Here is a 6,000-nt window from a genome sequence, read left to right on the forward strand (position 1 = left end):
TGAATGCAGTACTTTCACAGCATCATCTCTTAGGATTAGGAATAGCTCAACTGAAATTCCATCACCTCCACTAGCTTTGTTTGTAGTGATGCTTCCTAAAGCACACTTGACTTCTCACTCCAAGATGTCTGGCTCTAGGTGAATGATCACACCATCATGGTTATCTGGGTCATGAAGATCTTTTTTTGTATAGTTCTTCTTGTTTTCTTGCCACCTCTTCTTAATATCCTCTGCTTCTGTTAGGTCTATACCATTTCTGTCCTTTATTGTGCCCATCTTTGCATGAAATAAAGCAGAAATAGATGTTTTTCTGGAATTCTCTTGCTTTTTCTATGATCCAGTGGATGCTGGCAATTTGATCTCTGGCTCTTCTCCCTTTTTCTAAATATAGCCTGAACATCTGAAATTCACAGTTCACATACTGTTGAAGCATGGCTTGGAGAATTTGCGGAATTACTTTGCTTGCATGTGAGATGAGTGCAATTGTGTGGTAGTTTGAACATTCTTTGGCATTACTTTTCTTTGGGATTGGAATAAAAACAGGCCTTTTCCAGTCCGGTGATCTCCAAATTTGCTGGCATATTGAGTGCAGCACTTTCACAGCATCATCTTTTAGTAGTTCAACTGGAATTCCATCACCTCCACTAGCTTTGTTCATAGTGATGCTTCCTAAGGCCCACTTGCCCTCGCATTCCAGGATGTCTGGTTCTAGGTGAGTGATCACACCATCGTGGTTATCTGGGTTATGAAGATCTTTTTTGTATAGTTCTTCTGTGTAATCTTGCCACCTCTTCTTAATATCATCTGCTTCTATTAGGTCCATATCATTTCTGTCCTTTATTGTGCCCATCTTTGCATGAAATGTTCCCTTGGTATCTCTAATTTTCTTGAAGAGATCCCTGGTCTTTCCTATTCTATCTCTAATTTTCTTGAAGAGATCTCTAGTCTTTCCTTTTCTATTATTTTTCTCTATTTCTTTGCACTGATCCGTGAGAAGGCTATCTTATCTCTCCTTGCTTTTCTATGGAACTCTGCAATCAGTTGGGTATATCTTTCCTTTTCTCCTTTGCCTTTGGCTTCTCTTTTCTCAGCTATTTATAAGGCCTCCTCAGATAACTGTTTTACCTTTTTGCATTTTTTCCCCCCATGGGGATGGGCTTTTCCTTTCCCCTTGGATGTGAGATATCTTTTTCACTAGGTTCCAACATTCTCCTGTCAATGACTGTTCAGCAACTAGTTGTAGTTTTGCTGTTCTCACAGGAGAAAATGAGTGTAGATCCTTCTACTCCACCGTCTTGTGAGGGTGTAATCATAATCTTTTGTATTATACTTTTTATAGGATTTTGTGGAACAGATAATTTCATTCTGTATCTGGCTAAGTACAAAGACCTTTGCTATATTATGAATACTAGTTTTTATAGAAAGGAACAATTATTTTGATAATTTGCTATGATAAGACAGTATAATTGAATATGCCCAATTTGACTTCAGATAGGGTATATTCAGAGAGGTATGAAAATATTGAGTATGATGAAGTCCATCTTTTGATAATAATCTTGATTCTAACCATCTAACATCAGCATAATGCTGCCTTAGAACTAGAATATTTCCTATATGAGAAGGTACCATTCAAAATTACAAAATCTTGCTTTCTCATTTTCAAAATGCGTGCTCTTAAACTTAAAGACTTTCAACATCTTTTATTCTTCTGAATCTGGAAGAAGCCAGAAGTTGGCTGGACATTATCTTTAAACAAATGTATGAATAATGCCAGAAAATATGTTAATTAACATACTTGCCAATACTTGACTCTAAATTTTTATTTACATACTAAAATTTGTATTCAAAAACTGCTTCATAAGCTATTTAAAATGAGCAATAACAGCAAAAACAAAGAAACTGAACATGGTAAAATTTAATGAGCCATTTAGAAAATTAGCTTTTAAATAGAATAAACCTCTACATACTCATCACCCAGCTCTAACAATTTTGCCAATTTTGTTTTATTTATTCTCTCACTGTCTTTTTAAACTGAAATATTTTAAAGAAAATCTCAAAAGACATTATTTTACCTGTAAACAGTTCAATATGCATCTTAAATTGATAAGGACTTGTATTTTTAACATAGCATTCAACAAGGCAAACCATTCAACATCACGGTAATCCGAATCTATGTCCCAACCACTAATGCCAAGGAAATTGAGGTCAAATGGTTCTATGAAGACCTACAAGACCTTCTAGAACTAACATAAAAAAAAATGTCTTTTTCATCATAAAGGATTGGAATACAAAAGTAGAAAGTCAAGAGATACTTGGAGTAACAGGCAAATTTGGTTGTGGAGTACAAAATGAATCAGGGCAAAGGCTAACAGAGGTTTGCCAAGAGAACACACTGGTCGCAGCAAATGGTCTTTTTCAACAACACAAGAGACAACTCAACAAATGGACATCATCAGATGGTCAATACTGAAACCAGATTGATTATATTCTGTGTAGCTGAAGATGGAGAAGGTGTATACAATCAGCAGCACAAGACCAGGTGCTGACTGTGGCTCAGATCATGTGCCCCTTGTTACAAAATTCAGACTTAAATTGAAAAAAGTAGGGAAAACCAATTGACCTTTCAGATATGAACTAACTCAAATCCTTTATGATTATACAGTGGAAGTGACAAATCGATTCAAAGAACTAGATCGAATGACAGAGTTCCTGAAAAATTATGGAGGGTGGCAGTGAACAAAAACATCTCAAAGAAAAGAAATGCAAGAAGGCAAAATGGTTGTCTGAGGAGACCCTACAAACAGTTGAGGAAAGAACAGAAGCATAAGGCAAAGGAGAAAGAGAAAGATATAGCCAACTGAATCCAGAGTTCCAGAAAATTGCAAGGAGATATAAGAAAACCTTCTTAAGTGAACAATGCAAAGAAAAAGAGGAAAACAATAGAATGGAAAACACTAGAGATCTCTTCAAGAAAATTAGAGATACTAAGAGAACATTTCATGCAAAGATGGGCACAATAAAGGACAAAAATGGTATAGACCTAACAGAAGCAGAAGATACTAAGAAGAGGTAGCAAGAATACGCAGAACTATACAAAAAAGATCTTGATGACCCAGATAACTACAATGGTGTGATCACTCACCTAGGGCCAGACATCCTGGAGTGCAAAGTCAAGTGGACCTTAAGAAGCATCACTGCGAACAAAGTTAATGGAGGTGATGGAATTCTATCTAGGCTATTTAAAATTCTATACATATTATTTAGAATGATGCTGTGTAAGTGCTGCACTCAATATGCCAGCAAATTTGGAAAACTCAGAAGTGGCCCCAGGATTGAATAAAGTCAGTTTTCATTCTAATCCCAAAGAAAGGGCAATGCCAAAAAAATGTCCAAACTACCATACATTTGCATTCATTTCACATGCTAGCAAAGTAATGCTCAGAATCCTTTAAATGAGGCTTCAACAGTACGTGATCCAAATGGATCATGAGAAAAGGGGATTCCAAAAATACTTCTGCTTCACTGATATGCCAAAGCCTTTGACTGTGTGGATCACAACAAATGTGGATCACAACAAACTGTGAAAAAATTTTAAAGAGATGGGAATACCAGACCACCTTACCTGCCTCCTGAGAAATCTGTATGCAGGTCAAGAAGCAACAGTTAGAACCTTTTGTGGAACAATGGACTGGTTCAAAATTGGGAAAGGAATATGTCAAGGTTGTTTATTGTCACTCTGCTTAACATATGCAGGGTACATCATGCAAAATGCCAGGCTGGATGACTTGCAAGCTGAAATCAAGATTGCTAGGAGAAATATCAACAACTTCAGATATACAGATGGTACCACCCAAATGGCAGAAAGCAAAGAGCAACTAAAAGGCTTCTTGGTGAGAGTGAAAGAGGAGAGTGAAAAAGCTGGCTTAAAACTCAGCTGTCAAAAAAAAAGATCATGGCATCCACTCCCAACACTTGTTGGCAAATAAATGGGGAAACAATGGAAATGGTGACAGACTTTATTCTTGGGCTCCATAAAGCTAATAAATTAGCTTTATTCTTGTGGGTGGTGACTTTAGCCATGTAATTAAAATACTTGTTCCTTTGAAAGAAAGGTATGACAGACCTAGACAACTTTGCTGACACCACTTTGCTCTCAAAGGTCTGTATAGTCAAAGCTATGGTTTTCCCATTAATTATGTACAAATGTGAGATTTGGACCTAAAAGAAGTCTGAGCACAGAGGAATTGATACTTTCAAACTGTGGTGCTGTAGAAGACTCTTGAGAGTCCCTTGGACTCAGTTCAGTTCAATTCAGTCACTCAGTCATGTCCGACTCTTTGCGACCCCATGAATCACAGCACGCCAGGCCTCCCTGTCCATCGCCAACTCCCAGAGTTCACTCAGATTTACGTCCATCGAGTCAGCAATGCTATCCAGCCATCTCATCCTCTGTCGTCCCCTTCTCCTCCTGCCCCCAATCCCTCCCAGCATCAAAGTCTTTTCCAATGAGTCAACTCTTCGCATGAGGTGGCCAGAATACTGGAGTTTCAGCTTTAACATCATTCCTTCCAAAGAAATCCCAGGGCTGATCTCCTTCAGAATGCACTGGTTGGATCTCCTTGCAGTCCAAGGGACTCTCAAGAGGCTTCTCCAACACCACAGTTCAAAAGCATCAATTCTTCGGCACTCAGCCTTCTTCACCATCCAACTCTCACATCCATACATGACCACAGGAAAAACCATAGCCTTGGCTAGATGGACCTTAGTCAGCAAAGTAGTGTCTCTGCTTTTGAATATGCTATCTAGGTTGGTCATAACTTTTCTTCCAAGGAGGAAGCGTCTTTTAATTTCATGGCTGCAGTCACCATCTGCAGTGATTGGAGATCAAACTAGTCAGTCCTAAAGGAAATCAGTCCTGAATGTTCATTGGAATGACTGATGCTGAAGCTGAAGCTCCAACACTTTGGTCACTTGTCAGAAAAAAGCCACCTCATTTGAAAAGAAGCTGATGCTAAGAAAGATTGAGGGCAGGAGGAGATGGAATTGACAGAGAAAGAGTTGGTTGGATGGCATCACTGACTCAATGGACATGAGTCTGAGCAAACTCCCAGAGAGTTATGAACAGGGAAGCCTAGTGTGCTGCAGTCCTTGGGGTTTCAAAAAGTTGAACATGGCTTAGTAACTCAACAACTTATTTTTCAATTTGCATGTTTTATGGAATTAAAAAGTAGTTATTTCCGCAAGTTTTAGAAAAATACCAAATCTTTTGAAAAAAATTTGTAAGAATAGTGCATTGAGTACCTGTCTTCTTTCACTAAGATTTAGCAGTTGTTAAAATGTGGCCATATCTGCTTTGTCTGCTTCTCTCTCTTGCTCAGGAGTGCTTACATATACTCTGCTGCTGCTGCTGCTGCTAAGTCGCTTCAGTCATGTCCGACTCTGTGCGACCCCACAGACTCTGCTGTCCCTGGGATTCTCCAGGCAAGAACACTGGAGTGGGTTGCCATTTCCTTCTCCAATGCATGAAAGTGAAAAGTGAAAGTGAAGTCGCTCAGTTGTGTCCAACTCTTAGTGCTTTCTTATTTTATCTTTAGAAAGCAGTTGAGAATTAGCTGCAGACATCATGATATCTCATTTCTGAATAATAAACCAGAAAAGAAGAAAAGAAAAAAGAAATCCTTGTTAGTTTCTGTGCTTCTGCTGCTTGGGGCATAAGTTCAATCCCTTGTCAGGAAACTGAGATCCTTTATGCTATGCAGCAGGGCACCCAAAAAGAAAAAGAGAAGAAACAATTCAGCTGATATCTCCTAAAAACCAAGTATTATCCCATATAATCACAATACAATGGTCAAATACAAAAAAATTAACATTAATGTAATTGGCTTATATACATACAATTTGTATTCAGTATCTCTCAATTGTATGAAGACTCCATTGTAGCTACTTATTTTCTTATACATTAGGAGCCAATCATGGATCATACTTTGCAGTTCACCTCCC

This window comes from Ovis aries, chromosome 1 (genome assembly GCF_016772045.2).
Source record: "Ovis aries strain OAR_USU_Benz2616 breed Rambouillet chromosome 1, ARS-UI_Ramb_v3.0, whole genome shotgun sequence".
In the NCBI taxonomy this organism is placed as follows: domain Eukaryota; kingdom Metazoa; phylum Chordata; class Mammalia; order Artiodactyla; family Bovidae; genus Ovis; species Ovis aries.